Source organism: Orcinus orca, chromosome 5, assembly GCF_937001465.1.
Source record: "Orcinus orca chromosome 5, mOrcOrc1.1, whole genome shotgun sequence".
Classification (NCBI taxonomy): Eukaryota; Metazoa; Chordata; class Mammalia; order Artiodactyla; family Delphinidae; genus Orcinus; species Orcinus orca.
In genome coordinates, this window is record NC_064563.1 from 27,722,660 (window position 1) to 27,737,747 (window position 15,088).

The following is a 15,088-nucleotide window of genomic DNA, read 5'->3' on the forward strand; positions in this document are numbered from 1 at the left end:
GCCTGTAACTGGCAAGGCTGGGTTTTCAACCCTGATCTTGTGACTCTGGGTCACAACTTCCTTCCAGCACACTTAAAAGGAAGACTATATTTATGCGATTCCAAATGTTAGTAAACATAAACCACCGTCTCATTTATGATTGATACGTTTAGTGGTTGTGTCTTTTTTATGCCAAATTCAGCTTCGAATGTGTACTTGCCACTCAAAAAACTACACATTAGCTATTTTTACCAATAAAACCAGTTTTTCCTGATCAGTCGATATACCAGACATACGGCTGACCAAGTGGTCATCTACACATTCCCCTTCATATTCTCTGCCATTCTGCATTACCTGACCACACAGCATCTTGTTTAATTCATTCTGTAAAGTGGGAATGATACCTGAGATGATTACCATGAGAGTTAAACGAGGCAATGACTACAGAGACCTCAGCTAGCAAGTGTTCACTTAATGGTATTACATACTACTACTACCACCACTACTGCTACAACTTCATTACATTCATTAAAACCAAGTAGTTTTGTTTTCTAAAAAGTGCCTGATGAACCAGAAGGCAGCGTGGATACAATGATTCAGAGAAACAGAAAAATGATTTTGTCTCCTCGGCCTTGTTTAATCCTTTCTTTCTTTCCCTTTTCAGCAGCCTCCTGGAGCCCACAGTCCAATGGAGGAGACAAGACATGCAGACCAACAGCTCCTCCATGATGATGGCAGTGCTCTAGTGAGCATGCCCAGGGTTCTGGAGCAGGCAGCCTTAGGTTGGGTTTGCGGAAGGCGAGTCAGGGAGGGTGAGGTGGAACTGAGTCTTGAGAGATATGGAGCATTTTTTTGGAATCCAAGAGGGAAAAAGGCATTCTATTCTAGGGAAAGGTCAAGCAACGGCAAAGAAACAGGAAATGGAATGACGCATCTGGGGAAGGGCAAGGAGGTGGGATGTCTGTGGCATGGGGTGTGTGGGCAGGGCTGGGTGGGAGATGGAGGGCGAGAGACTGGCAGGGACCCAGTCGTGAAGAAAGCATCGACTTTGGACCTGATCCTCTAGCCCAGTAGTTCTCAACCCTTACCTGCACATTGGAATCACCTATGGGAACCTGAAAACATACCAACAGTCGGGCTCCAACTCGAGATTCTGGTTTGTTTGGTCTTGGGTGGATGCTAGGTATTGGGATTAAAAAGAAAAACAAACAACTCTCCAGGTGATTCTAACGTGCAGCCTGCACAACAGTGAGTCATTTACGAGATCTGAAGCAAGAATCATTTGACACATTTGCAGACACGTCATTCTGGGAACAGTTTGATGAGAACGATGCCTGGAGGGGATCTAGAAAGAAGGTAAGGAGACAGGTGGGGATGACAAGGAGAGAAAGAAGTGAAAGCTATTTGGATGGAAGCATCAACTAGTTGGACCTCGGAGGAGAAAGAAAGAGGGAAGAATGAAGGTTGACACACCAGTTCTGTTGCCTACACGTGCCATTAACAGGTAAGGAACCAGACCAAAGAGCTGGTTTGGAAAGAGGATGAGGTCTGTGTTCCCTCTGAGGAGCCTGTGGAAGACGCAGCTGGCACTCTCCAACAACGGGCCTCCATGACGGACTTTGATGATGAAAGGAAGCTGGGCTGAAGGTTCAGCTGTGCCGTGCACTGACACACAGGAGGTGGCTGCACACACAAGCCTGGATAATGCCCAAGGAAAGCGGGTAAAAGGGAAATAGGGCAAAAGGAGGAACTCGAGGACTACCGATACTGAGAGGGTAAATGGATCTATCAGATCACCTGGAGGATCTTACTAAAAATTCAGTTTCCTGGTGCCACCCCAGACTGACTGCATCGGAACAGCCACAGGGTAAGACCCGAGGAACTGATTTTTCACAAGTTCCCAGGCACTCCTGAATCAAGGCTAGGCTTGACACTGTATCCATTTCCAAACACTGCCGTAACAAACTACCACAAACCTGGGGACTTAACACAAGAGAAATTTATTCTCTCACAGTTCTGGAGGCCAGAGGTCCAAAATCAAGGTGTTGGCAGGGCTGAGCTCTCTCTGAAGGCTCCAGGGAGGAGAGTCCTTCCTTGACTCTTCCAGCTTATGATGGTTCCAGGGTTCCTTGGCTTGTGGCTGCACAACTCCAATCTCTACCTGCGTCTTCACATGGCCCTCTCCTCTTTATGTGTCCCTAGTCTGTGTGTCTCTTATAAGGACACTTGTCATTGGACTCAGGGCCCACCTGATAAACCAGGATGAACTCATCTCAAGAGCCTTAAAAAATTTCCATCTGCAAAGACCTTTTTTTCCAAAAAAGGTCACATTCACAGCTTTGGGGATTTAGACGTAGCTTTGGGGATTTAGACGTAGCTTTGGGGATTTAGACATAACTTCTGGGAGGCTACCAGACGCCACAGCAATAACTCATCTGGGTGGATGGGAGAGGGGACTGGGGGCCAGATCTCCAAGCTAAGTTCCCCAACAGTGGCAGGAAGAGGTGGAAGAAAGAAAGAGAGAGCCATTTCAGGAACTGCTAAGTATACAGTTCCACTTCCGAGTCTCATGTAGCCCTAAGGACCCCAGGCCACTAAGTGTCCAGTGCCTCAGGCCATCTGAAAGTACAGTACAGAAAGGAAAAAAATCACCACAATCATAAATTAACAAAATACTAGACCACATTACCCTCAAAATACAGGCGAGAGCTTTGAGGGGCTGAAAAGGCTTTTAGTTAATTCACTTCCTAAACTAAATGAATTTGATATGAAGCTAGGATTTCATCTCTAAGGTACTGTGGCCATTTTCTCCTCACCACCTTAGTAGTTTCCGGTCCAAACAATATGCCACCATGGCAGCATGGGATCGGTTATTTCTACTTTTCAAAGTGTGTCTTAGAAGCAGGCAATACTCTCGGTCACCAACATTAAAAAACGTTCAGTGGGCTTCCCTGGCGGTGCAGTGGTTGAGAGTCCGCCTGCCGATGCAGGGGACACAGGTTCGTGCCCCCGTCCGGGAAGATCCCACATGCCGCGGAGCGGCTGGGGCCGTGAGCCATGGCCGCTGAGCCTGCGCATCCGGAGCCTGTGCTCCGCAACGGGAGAGGCCACAACAGTGAGAGGCCCGCGTACCTCAAAAAAACAAACAAACAAAAAAACGTTCAGCTGTACCTCCCTTCTCATCACCTACCAGGGTCCCAAAATCTTCACTGAGACTGGCTTGCCCCTCATTTTTACACCGATATATGTTCTACCTTTAAAGTTCTACATTTTTCTATTTGTGTCGGCTCCCTGATGCACAAAGGTTGTCTGTCCTCTAATATAGGAATTTCCCTTCTTGGCAACAGGGTTTGCATGGCCAGAAGGTCAACAGGGTTGGGGGAGGAATCAGGTACTTTGTTGAGGTTAAGGTCACAGCCAGGGGACTGAAGCCTTCAGAATCAGATTCTTAGTGTGGTCAAAACCACCCCGTCATACATCCCTACTGTATAATGTCAAAGGCACATCCCTCCCCAGCGTCCACCCCTAAGACTGTCCCAAAGTACCGTCTAGTTAGCAAGTCCACAGGGACCAATCTCTATGCAAGCCTGTGTCTGTACTTCACCACGGTGTCTAGAGCAGTGCTCCCCAAACATCAGTGCACAGGAGTGAGCTGGGGATCATGGGAAGTGCATTTTCTGACACAGTGGGTTATGTATGTGTGGTCCATCTTCCTTTATGTCAGGGTGCTGGTGGCAGAGGTACACAACCAAGTCTAAGGTTTAAGGAAACCAAGTTTCCGTATCCACTGGGGAAATGACAAGAGTTATAATGGCGGACATGATGCCAGTGACAATAAAAGCTAATGTTTACTGAGCACTTTCTACATGCCAGGCCCTGTGCTAAGTGCTTTGCAGACATTATGACTCACTTAGCGCCAAGAGAGCTGACGAAAACGAGAGTGATTAAAAGCTGTTAAAAAAAAGGGAAGACGTTATAAATTCCAGGATGTGCGGAAGGTCAACAGAGTGTCAACAGAGAGAGAGGACAATTCTCACATTGTCCCAGCCTAGGACGAGTTAGGAAGTTGCTAACTGCCTGATATTTCAGAAAGCATCCTTGGGCCAAGAGGTCAATATCAGAGACCAGGTATATCAAGATATGCCCGCTGTCCTCTGCTGTCACCCTATGGCCCAGTGCCATCCAGGGTAGCCTCTGCAGGCCTGGCTCCATTCAGCTGCCCTGGGAGTGACATGGCCGGGTAAGGCGGGGCTTCCACTGGTGGGTCCTTTCTGTTCCGTCCTGAAATGGGCACACTGAGCGCTGGGCAGCTTAGTCAAGGCTGCTCTGTCTGATGCCTCTCCAGATGTCCTCCGACATACAAGCTGTGTTCTGCTGCTGCAAATCACTTTGCCTGTATGACATGGACACACTTCATATCCAGAGTAGCTCCTTTATTTGCTGTGACGTGGAGAAGGTTCAACAGCCATGAATTTTTCTTGGTCTGGGTCTCGGAGAGCTCCACGCCCAGTGCTCTGCAGGAAGACTGGGCAAGCTGCCATTGAGGAAACCCAGCCTGGTGGATGGAGTCAGATGGTGTAGCTCTATAACTGCCGTGCAGAGCAGCAGTCCAGAAGCTGAACTCGGCCTGCAGACCCGTTTCATTCAACCCCAGAGTATTTTAAAATGTTTTAATGCCCTCCAGTTTGCCATGATCTAACCATTCTTATCTTCCTATACCCAGCCCACGTCGAACATTTATATTACCCTCCTGTCCCTGGATGTATCTGAATTTTAGACCCTAAACTATAACATAAGGATAGATCACTTAAGCCTGTAATATATCAACCTCCATACAGTGATTCCTAGCCCTCCTAAAATTTAAATGGTGAGATATCAGTATTCAAGCTTTCAAAACTACCAAAGTACTCCATCTTCATGAAGAAGGGGTGGTGAGAAGCCTTAACACGGAATATATTTGGGTCACATAATATTTCTTCAGGATGCCTCCAGTTTGTTCATTCCCATGTGGGAAATTTCCTACTGAGTCCTGGGGGACAGAGGGACGGGTATCAAACTCTCCACTTTGCTTCAAAGTCAAATTTTTAAAAAATATTTATTTTTTTGGCTGTGCCGCACGGCTTGCAGGATCTTAGTTCCTGACCAGGGATTGAACCTGGGCCCTGGCAGTAAAAGCACCTAGTCCTAACCACTGGACCGCCAGGGAATTCCCTAAAATCATTTTAATGATACAGTCTGCTCAGGCTTCGAGAAGGAGATGATAACTCCTAATCAGCCCTCCACAGAATCAGACTCTCACCCTCAGAGGCACCCAGCTCTCCATTTTAATAGAGCGTTCGGTTCCATAGTCATCGTACGCAGGTGATGTAATAAGGGAAGCAATAACTGCTGAGAATGCATAGCGGCTTAGCGGGTCAGGGTATTCTGAATTGATATCATGCCCCATCACAGCGTCACAGAGACAACAAGAAGTCTAGAAACTAGATCACAGAAATGGAGCCTGGAGGTCAAATAATGGGGTCAACACAATAGAGCATACCCAGCAAGATCACAAGTGTCCTCGGGGAATCTCAGAGAAGCATTCCATGGGACAATGGCGGTCACGCCCAGGAAGCAAACCCCGCTCTAGGGACGTCGAGGGGGCTGGTGCAGAGCCGACCCACTTGGTCTGGGGAGCGGTCTAAGCATCTGTCATGCTGGGGGGACCTCCTGGAGAAGAGCTGCTGATGCTTTTTTAAAGCTATACTTTATTCTTTTATTTTATTTCCTTCTTGGCCACGCCACGCAGCATGCAGGATTTCAGTTCCCAGACCAGGGATCCCACCCACGCCCCCTGCAGTGGAAGCAAGGACTCTTAACCACTGGACCGCCAGGGAGGTCCCGAGCCTCTGGTGTTCTTGCCCAGCTCTGCCATGCCTCTTCCCCACCATCAACAGACAGCCCCACGTTCACAGTGGTTCCCCACCTGGATCCAGACACAAAATGCCAAGGCACAGAGACCACTTTTATAGACCTGGGCTCCCAGATATTTAGTTGAGTCCATGTACATACTTTCCTTGCACACACATTTCCTTCTCTTCTGTTTTCCACAATCCTTCCTCCCATGTTTTCCATCACTTCTCTTCCACCTCCCACTTTTCCAGTTTGAAGCCACTGCTGGCAATACCGCAATCTCTGGAAAGAGGCCAGCCATGACAGCACAGATCTCTGAGGCAGCACGGGATTGTGAAAGTCACCGCAAACTAGGATTCAGGAGATGCAGGTGACCGGCAGGGCCGTCAGGCGAGCCCACCGGCCAGTCTGACGTACAATCAGAGGCAAAGAAGCTTTTCTGTACTGCGGAAATGCTACAAAAACTCTGGCCAGACACACAAATGGATGCACGATGGTTTAGACAAAAGAAACTGACTGGGGAAAACTGCTGGGCGGGGATGGGGGGCGGGGGGGGGGTGCAGGGAAGAGTACGAAAGGAACTAAGTTCCAGTTGACTTTTGCCAATTTTACCCCCAAAGAAATTTGATTAAAACTAAATGAAGGTTTCTGGCAGTAGATATCCAAATAGTTCCCCTGCTCACCTGTTTTCAGAGTGAAATTATCTGGGGGTGAGGGGAACAGGGAGCAATTACATCAATAAATATGCTGTCTGCATTTAAAAAAAAGTAAAATTCCCCGAACAAACGCAAACCCACTGTAGATAAAAACCCACAATAGACTGTTTAGAAAAATTATGCTTTAGATACACTGATCTAAAAAAAAAAAAAAACATCTAAAGAACAGGCTGTTCTGTAGAACAGCTCGAGTTTCTGCCTGTGCTTTCATTTTAGAAAACAAATGCTCATAGACTCCACAGGGGGAGGAGTTTAACACAGGGATTCAAACTCACAGAAAATGGCCACCGGGTTTTAGAAACCTGAACGCAACAAACAGGGGCACTCTGGGGACCTTCTGGGAACACAGGGCACTTACCTTTCACAAGAGTCATTGTCTAAAGGCAGATATAGCCTCTTTTTCCGACCAGCAACATAAATCATGGCCTCCAAAGTATTTGTTTGCTGAACGCCACAATGACTAATCACCCGACTTTTATTTTCCTCCCTGAGTCAGGAAACCTCATGGGGGGAAAAATAGGTCATTTTTAATGGAAGGTAGCTGCTAGGATTGGATGTAAGACTCCCGTTTAAGCTTCATAAAAGAGAAACAATTAAAGGCCTCGAAAAGTATTTCCTAAAATAGAGAGACGCGCAAGTCATATTGGAAATGCCTATCATTAAATAGAAAAGAAAGTCTTAACACAGATCATTCGAACATGGTACAAAGCTCCTGAGTGGTTTCCTGAAAAAACGTCAAAAAACAAAGATGAACATTAAGAATATTAAATAGACAACAAAACCAGGTAAGAACTCACTTCGCAGTGCCTATTCATTTAGAGAAAAACACGCTGTCCCAGGCAATTTCTGAGGGAACATTTCACTCTTTTCCTGTGCAAAAAGTCAACTTGCAGGGCACAGGGGCTAGAGGAACGCCAGAATCGCTACCTTGACAGGAAAAACTTTAAAGGTCAGGCTTTTTCTTTTTTTTAAACCTGATTTAGCACAGCACCCGGGGTAGGCCAGTTCTCTAACATCTGAGAGAAACCCCATTCGGGGCTTCATTTCACTGCCACGTCATCCCTTTTTCCATGTATCCCAGAGCCTTCTGCTTCCTCAAAGTGGTCCTCCCACCCCTTCCCGTTTTAAAGCAAAGGTGGAACGTGCATTGGTGCAAAGGAAAGGGCAGAACACACCACAGGAGGAATCGGCAGCAGGCACCCGGGACGCAGCCGCTGCGACTGGCTACTGCCTACCCCCATGAGCACCAAGGGCCACCCGAGACCCCGGCACCCCTGCTCTCCGAGTTCGGGTCAAGGACCACAAGACCAGAATAAATAGGCCTACGCAGGGACAGACCAGAATGCCGAGTAGGTTTTGGAAACAGAAAATCCTCACTTTGGTCTAGAAGCGAATCAGCATTCCATCAGAACTAATCAGAAATCTCCATGCTTGCATGAAAAACGCTTATACGTTTGGGGAGACTGACTCTGAACGCCAGTCTCTCTTGTCTGGTAAGATAATAAATTCAGCTTTGTTTTTACTGAATCGCTGGTCTTATTATCTAGTGGTAATCAACTCTGCAAATAGTCAGAAGTTGTTCTAACACACGAACAGGAAAACTAACACAAACAAAACGGGACCTAGAAACAACATCCAACTCACAAAGCAGGAAGTGGCAGCTCCTATCTATCTCACCTGGCACAAAGCCGGCCTTCAGGGGTTACTGAAATAACCCCAGGATGTCCCTGTAGCATTTGTACAGCCACTGGATTTCTCGTGACAACGGGGCACCCTGCGATGAACACGCACATAGGCGTGGCCAGCAACGTGGGGTGTGTGAGCTGGGTCTTCCTCTTCATACTCCCTGAGAAAATGTTTCATTCCTCTTGAAACTACATTATTGTAGATCTTAGCAATTTTCATTTAAATAAGAGAGGGAAAGTGCTTTAAAAAACAGGAGACAGCCTTCTGCCTCTCCCAGATTAAAAAGAAATGTTCTTCATTATCTTAGTTGACAAGAAGCCCAGGGCTTCGATGGGACAGAAAGTGTGCACTGTAGTGTCCTTTTAGCAATGTCTGTGAGAAGCCCAGCAGGCATGATAGGCTGCTCTCCCCAACAGAATAGTTGTGGAGTGCCAGTGCCTCCTTAGGCTTTGCTTACTGACTGCCACCTCCTGCTCTCCTGATAATCTGTCTTAGGACAGGACCTACCTGTTTCTGCAGACAGCGTACTGGACGGGCAAGGGACACTGGCTTCTGTTCCCAGTTTGCCACTAGCGGTGTGACCCTGAGCAAATCCTATGACTTCCCTGCACTTCCGTTCCCTTATCTGGAATGCAAAGAGGTTGGGCTAGTTTCTAAGGTTCTTCCTAGCCATAAAATTTCAAACCGTGATTCCCTACCTCCCATTTTGTCACCTTTTGATTGATTGCCAGCCAGTAAAAATCCTTATTTCCTCCAAAGCAGACAATCTCTCTCACTCTTAAATTCAGGCACTTTCCTCAAAAGCGTATGGGGTAAAGGCAGAACCTGAGATCTGGCCAGTACTAGTATCTCTTTGCGGACAGTCAGAGGAAGCTCTGCAATCCGGGACCCCTGGCATGCCTCAGACGTGAAGTTGCCACATGCTCGCTTCAGCACCTCTGTTTAGGGGCCTTTGCCATCACTGAGCCAAACCTTCTCCAGTTACAGCTGAGGAAATCAAGCCTGCAAAGTTACGTGACTTTCTTTCCCAAGGTTGCACAGTGGGTCACGGGAAGAACTGCCAAGCCTCCAGTCCTGTCTCATACACGGTGGTCTTTTGACCTCTCCCCAGACCCCCTCTGCAGGGCTCTGGGCTCCTTCCCTGGCCCCCTGTAGACTTCCTCAGGGTCTCAGAGGGTAATCAACAAACACTTATTGTGCACCTCCGGGCAATCCCCTAAGGAACTGTTTTAAACTTTCGAAGTGACAGAGCGACTCTGGGAACACTTAGCCCCACACAGGGACCGGCACAGCTATAGCAAGACACAAATCTTGATCTTATCAGTGCAGAAATCCATTGGTGTTTTCACTCTAAAAGAAAAGCCTGCAGTAGCACTTGGATGGTAGATAAGAATAGGTGACAAAGATAGGGAGGGCCCACGAGGGTGGAGTCCTGATCTGGTACCTGGCACATAGTTTATATTTGTTGAACTAACTCAAGTTTGCACATTACCTTTGTCCACTTGCTTCTTGTCAAAAATTCTGAGGTTACTGTAATACCAGGGACAAGGGTCTCTAAGCCACAATCAGGAACAATGATCTATTTCATAGTCTCACTATGTGGGGTGTGGAGAGAGGAGGCTGGACTTTGGAGCCAGATAAGAGCCCAGGGCGCGAAAATCTCATCTCTACAACATCTGCCGCATTACTGAACCTCTTTGCCTCAATTTCTACCACACCGGGTTATGTGGAGATTCTAATAAGATGGCTGAGATAATGCATATAAGGTATAGAATGGACTTCATGAAATTCAGTTCTGTCTTCTCTCCTCAAGGGCTATTGGTATAGACGGAGAAACCCTGATTCTAGGCAAGGCTCCAGGACATTGGCATCCTGTTCCAAAAGAAGCAAACCATCAATGGAATGCCGACAACAGTTATAAAATGACTCAGTATTGTTTTTTAATAAACATATCCCCACTGAGTCATCTGATTTGTAAATTACGTACAAGGAACGTAAAGTGCAATTTAATATACACAAGTCAAATATGTTTTATATTCTCCATACATAGCTTAACACCAAGCATGTTTATATGTCTCAATCCTTTCCTGTGAATAAGCAAAGAAGAGAGCTGGGACTAGGAGGGGAAAAAAGGATAAATTATTCTCTCATCTATAAAATGAGGTCGGGAACAATGTGAACTAAAAATTATATGATTCCAAGATGCGGAGAACAAAGGATATATAATGACACAGATGTTTATCAACCAGAAGACACAGAGTCAGATAGACAAATGCATCAAAATATTTTAATGGCGTGATTGTGCACCGTTACTGCCATTAAATATATTATCGGTAACAACATTTAAAGTTACGCTGGTTTTGCAAACTCTGGGCATAGCGACAGGGTGTCACCACTTACTCTGCAGGGAAAAGAAGATGAGTTGGGGGCTGTATGTCACCCAGTACTGCCGTGGATATACCGTGGATGGCGATAGTGAGGTGCGATAAGACCACCGTTCCTTCACATCTGGGATCCATGTGTTTTTATCTCATTGCAAATATAATCCGTAAACATGAATAACACAAATGTAAGAATTTCGAGCACAGGCATATCTTCATGGAATTGAAATCAGCCTATCAAGTCTCAGGTTTACACCCTTCCTCTGCTTCCTAGAAACTGGCATTTGTTAACCTTCATCACAGCAGTGCTTGTTTAAAATGAAGATTCTCAGGGGTCCCACCTGAAATTTACTGAATTCGAATCTCTGTGCTAGGGACCTGGGAACCTACATTTTAATAAATTCCCCAAGTGGATTCTTATCCGTACTAACCTACTGGTCACTTGAACTCTCACAGGATAGGTTAGCTATCGTGGGAGGTATGCTCTTTCCATGACAAAACTAAGGCTTTGTGTATAGATGAATATTATGCAAAAATATATATACCTAAAAAAAGTTTTAAGGGGAAGGGAATCAGCATTTATTAATTGCCTACTATAGTATAGATCCTGAGCAAATTATATATTACTCAATCTTCAAAATAATCCTATTTGAGTTATGGATGGAAAAAGTTAGGCTTAGAGAGTAACTTTTCTGAAGTCACAACCCTGGAAAATGGCCCAGCTAGGTTGTGAAACTACATTTATCTGACCCCAGCCTTCTCATTCCATTGTACTAAGCTCATATGCCCATGAAAACACACACTCTCACTCACTCACACACACACACACACACACACACACACACACACACACACTCTCTCTCTCTCTCTCTCTCTCTCTCTCTCTCTCTCATGTCATACAACAGCCATATGGTAAAAGGCAAAATACAAATTTAATTACTGTTAGAAACCTTTGCGTCAACAGAAATGTAGTTTTCAAAAAGCTTTCTATCAATGAATCGTCTTTGGTCAATCTGTTGACAACAGAATAAAGTGGATGACTACCATTAAAACCACATTTAACAGCCTGAATTTTAGTAATCAGAAATGTGTTTTGGGGCTTGCAAGGATCAAATTTAACAGTGACTCTTCATTTGCGCAAGCTACGAGTTTTTTGCAAATGAAACCACTTGATATTCATTCTGCAAGGAAAACACCAACAAAGGAAAGGAGAACACCAACAAATGTGTGATCTAGCGCTTGTCAAACCAATGGCCCTCCTGGGCCTCAACCCTCCTCCTCCTGCGTCTAACACTCCAGGCTCCCTCCTCTGGGAAACACCCTGCTCTGGCTTCTGGAGCCCTGTTCTCTTGTTCTTCCTCACTCTCTTTTATTTTGCGGTATGCGGGCCTCTCACCGCTGTGGCCTCTCCTGTTGCGGAGCACAGGCTCCGGACGCGCAGGCTCAGCGGCCACGGCTCACGGGCCCAGCCGCTCCGCGGCATGTGGGATCTTCCCGGACCGGGGCACGAACCCGTGCCCCCTGCATCGGCAGGCGGACTCTCAACCACTGAGCCGCCAGGGAAGCCCTTCTTCCTCACTCTCTTGCCGGACTTTTCTCTAGGTCCTCCCTGGGTCCTTCTTTTCTCATAAGGCTCCACCCTCAAGCTTTGCTTCCCTAGAGTCTCCCACCGGAAAAATCTCCTCTCTCACCTCTCGACTTTTTCTCACAACCCAGTGTCTCCCAAACTAGCCCTGGCCTTCCTCCGGGGTACAAAGTCCCTGATCATCTGGGGGACATCATACCTCAACACTTCAAACTCAGCCCCTCTAAAATGCAGCCCCTCACCTCCCTCCAAGTATCTTCATGGGTGCCGCTGCTTTGGAAATCTCAGTGTCAACTTTAGCTATTTCTTCTCTACTCAAGATTTCCAATTGAGTAGATTGGAAATCAGATAACAGATTGTGTCAATTTTTCCCTTCGTGTCTGTTCCTTTCCTGTTTCACTGCTATCACCCATTTCCGGTCTTCCCTGAGTTCCCCCCAACCCTGCCTTTTCCTTGGTGGACTGTGGTCCTTGTCTTAACTGGTCTCCCTGTCTCTGCCCTGCCTTTCCTTCCGATCTCATAGTAGGTACTCGATAAGTATTCGCTGTAACATTTATAGAACTCCTAGAAGTTTGCAAAGCACATTCATACTCAACATCTCCTTTTGGAGTTTCAAACGTTTTCCACTTGGAGCTTAAGTTTATTACAAGTAGCATTCAAGGCTTACAGCCTGATTTCTGTTACTTAATGCAATCACTGGAGCTACCTCTAACTTTGTACCTTGTAAATTAAAGTAGCTCTTAAATTGCTTTACTTCTGAACATTCAGTGTCTTGTGCGGCCTACAAGCTAAAAGAGGAGAGCATTTCAAGTCAAAGAAAGCCCCCTCGCCAAACTGCTTTTTCCTCTGCCGATAGGTTAAGTGGACAAAGAAAAGGCCTCTATGTAAAGGTGACAGTAACAGCAGAATCAAAAAATTAAAAGAAATTCCTTTCTGAAGATTTTAAGATTTTAAAAAAGATTTTCCTACTTATCCAGTTGGAATCCTATTTATGGGTTAATCTCCAACATCCTTGCAGCCAATATTCTAGCATGTTAACAGAAAAATTCTAATAGTTGAACGATAATTCCTTGCTAAGAGAATGCGCATGACCGTTATCATGACTGTAAAAACACAGTCATATGTTTGGTCTTGAATACCCAAGTAAGTGCCTTGTAGGAGCTCAATAAACATTTGTTGCATGAACAAATAAACAAATGAATTCAGAGAAGCCCTTACTATTGTTTATAAATTAAAAGCGTATATATTCACAAGTGGATGGAAAGGTATGTTAAATTTGAATAAAATGAAAATTTGCATTGAAGGGCCGGAAGTATGATGTATCAACTACTCTGGTCTCTTCCGGATCCGCTCCAACTGACTGCCGGCGAAGCAGGTGAAGGGGGGAGAAGCTAATGTCAGGCATTGCCCACCTGACTCCACCTCTCTGGAGTTAAGGTTATAAGCTCCTAGAGGGCAAGCACTTTCCCTTGAACTTCACGGTGCTAGCACTGTGCTTTACATACCTAATGTGCATCCTAAGTGTGGTCTGAGATGCAAAGCCCTCTACGACCTGCCTGCATTTTCACATTTCAATCCTTCACATCTCTTCTTCCTTACTTCACAGGGTTATTGTGAGGAGTGAGTAAAAATACAGCACTTAAAGCCCTTAACACACTGCCTTGCACTCACACACAAAAGTGCTTGATAAATGGTAGTTGTTATTATCACTATCTGGGGCCCTGTCTATGCCTCAAAGGTGAAGTTTAGTGTTCTGGGCTGTCGGTACTCATCTATGCAAACAGTGTGTGTCCTGGGGACGGGCTCTTCACGCTTGTATCCTCAGCGCCTAGCACGGTGGTCACCCTGCAGCAGGCCCAGAAGCTGACTGACTGAGCAATCGAGATGCGAGCCCCAGGCCTTTCCCCACCCAGCCCACTGGGTCTCTCTGAAAAGTCATTTAACCTCTCTGGGCCTCAGTGACGTCTGTGGGTCCTTCCGGCCTGAAGAAGAGACCTACAGAACCTCCCACGACAGTCACTGACAGAACTGGAATGAGAAGCCCTTAGTTCCCCCTTCATGTCTCCTTAACAACAGCTCGCCTAAATGTCATTGTCACTTTGTAATCCCCAAACCTGGTGGATCGCTGGCAGCAAATCATAAGCTCCTTGGGAGTGGTTCAGTCCCTCAGAAAAAACATTTCCTATTTCACGTAGAGTACGGAGAGATGTAAATTCAGTTACCTCAGTTAGAACAGAGCAGGCTTAACAGAGTTAGTTTCTCGTGCTTTGGAAGAAATCACTTGGAAATCCTTGGTTCTGAGTCTTCCATCTCCACCGCATCGAGATCTAAAAAGAAGAAAAAAAGCAGTGTCCCATAACTGGATGCCAGGACTGAATAGATCAGCAACAAAAGTGATTGCAATTAGCCTGTGCACTGAACACCTACTGTAAGTAAAGCACTGGGCAAAGTGATTGACACATGCGACTTCATATAGTCCTCACAGGAGACATTCCCCCATTTTTACAGCTACATAAAGAGGCTCTGAAAGGTCACGGAATCTATTCAAGGTCACAGAGCTAGTTTATGTTAGACCTGGGACTTAAATGCAGGTTCAACTGATTCCAAACCCTGGGTTATTAACCTGTTAGTCAGGGTTTAGAAACTTTGACGGTGACCCACCGTTTTTAAAAATCATATTATATAAAATGAAACCCCAAAGCCTAAAAAACAATGCTTACTCTTATTATGTGCAATGCACTCTGATATTTTCTAGTCTACTCTATTATTTTTTATATTGCATTATATATTCTATATCTTCAAAAAAATCCGGTAGTAACCCACTAAACTGATTTCACAATCTTCTAATG

The 15,088-nt window shown here is 45.8% G+C and overlaps 1 protein-coding gene across 8 annotated transcripts in view; it reads right to left on the reverse strand.

The window, feature by feature from the left end:
• ZBTB38 (zinc finger and BTB domain containing 38) overlaps window positions 1-15,088 on the reverse strand; it is a 76,247-nt gene that overhangs the window by 27,120 nt on the left and 34,039 nt on the right. For all 8 annotated transcript variants that reach the window (XM_033402799.2, XM_033402794.2, XM_049709880.1 and 5 more), the window contains one exon: window positions 14,462-14,566. The gene's annotated coding sequence lies outside the window, so the exon portion shown is untranslated. The remainder of the gene's footprint in view (window positions 1-14,461; window positions 14,567-15,088) is intronic.